The sequence below is a fragment of the Canis lupus genome, chromosome 22 (assembly GCF_011100685.1).
Source record: "Canis lupus familiaris isolate Mischka breed German Shepherd chromosome 22, alternate assembly UU_Cfam_GSD_1.0, whole genome shotgun sequence".
NCBI classification, from domain to species: domain Eukaryota; kingdom Metazoa; phylum Chordata; class Mammalia; order Carnivora; family Canidae; genus Canis; species Canis lupus.
Window position 1 is genome coordinate 24,076,300 of NC_049243.1, and position 1,979 is coordinate 24,078,278.

A 1,979-nucleotide genomic window follows, 5' to 3' on the forward strand; every position below is an offset into this window, starting at 1 on the left:
CTACTGACTTTCAGAAAGGCATGTCATACACTTTTATTAAATGTAACTGAATAAGTTACTAAGGAGAAAATTAATGATTTGTACTTAATACAGTATACAAGATTTGAAGTGTGTATGTACTTCTATTATAGTATTAAAATTAGTTTTTAGTATTTAATCCACTGGAGTTTTTTTTTAATATTTTAAATTAATTTCTTCATATCATATTTGTTTAGTTGTTTAAGTTATTTCTTCATTTTGTTTCTATTTTAACTGTTTTTATTTGTACCTCATTCTTTAAAGTTTGACATATTTATTGCACCCAAAAACCGTAAGATACCTGGGAATAAGCCTAACCAAAGAGGCAAAGGATTTAGACCCTAAAAACCACAGAACACTTCTGAAAGAAATTGAGGAAGACACAAAGAGATAGAAAAATATTCCATGCTCTTGGATTAGAAGAATAAATATTGTGAAAATGTCAATGCTACCCAGGGCAATTTACACATTCAATGCAATCCCTATCAAAATACCATGGACTTTCTTCAGAGAGTTGGAACAAATCACCTTAAGATTTGTGTGGAATCAGAAAAGACCCCGAATAGCTGGGGGAATATTGAAAAAAAAGAAAACAAGAGCTGGGGGCATCACAATGCCAGATTTCAGGTTGTACTGCAAAGCTGTGATCATCAAGACAGTGTGGTACTGGCACAAAAACAGACACATAGATCAATGGAACAGAATAGAGAACACAGAAACGAGCCCTCAACATTATGGCCAAGTACTATTCGACAAAGCAGGAAAGACTATCCACTGGAAAAAGGACAGTCTCTTCAGTAAAGTATGGTGGGAAAATTGGACATCCACATGCAGAAGAATGAAACCAGACCACTCTCTTACACCATACACAAAGATAAACTCAAAATGGATGAAAGATCTAAATGTGAGACAAGATTCCATCAAAATCCTAGAGGAGAACACAGGCAACACCCTTTTTGAACTTGGCCACAGCAACTTCTTGCAAGATACATCTATGAAGGCAAGGGAAACAAAAGCAAAAATGAACTATTGGGACTTAAGATAAAAAGCTTCTGCACAGCAAAAGAAACAGTCAACAAAACTAAAAGACAATCTACAGAATGGGAGATGATATTTGCAAATGACGTATCAGATAAAGGGCTAGTATCCAAGAGCTATAAAGAACTTATGAAATTCAACAGCAAAGAAACAAAGAATCCAATCATAAAATGGGCAAAAGACATGAACAGAAATCTCACAGAGGAAGACATAGGCATGGCCAACAAGCACATGAGAAAATGCTCCGCATCACTTGCCATCAGAGAAATACAAATCAAATCCACAATGAGATACCACCTCACACCAGTGAGAATGGGGAAAATTAACAAGACAGGAAACCACAAATGTTGGAGAGGATGTGGAGAAAGGGGAACCCTCTTGCACTGTTGGTGGGAATGTGAACTGGTGCAGCCACTCTGGAAAACTGTGTGGCGGGTCCTCAAAGAGTTAAAAATAGATCTGCCCTACAACCCAGCAATTGCACTGCTGGGGATTTACTCCAAAGATACAGATGCAGTGAAACGCCAGGACACCTGCACCCCCCATGTTTATAGCAGCAATGTCCACAATAGCCAAACTGTGAAAGGAGCCTCGGTGTCCATCGAAAGATGAATGGATAAAGATGATGTGGTCTATGTAGACAATGGAATATTACTCAGCCATTAGAAACGACAAATACCCACCATTTGCTTCGACGTGGATGGAACTGGAGGGTATTATGCTGAGTGAAATAAGTCAATCGGAGAAGGACAAACATTATATGGTCTCATTCATTCGGGGAATTTAAAAAATAGTGAAAGGGATTAAAAGGGAAAGAGACAGGGGATCCCTGGGTGGCGCAGCGGTTTGGCGCCTGCCTTTGGCCCAGGGCGCGATCCTGGAGACCCGGGGTCGAATCCCACGTCGGGCTCCCGGTGCATGGA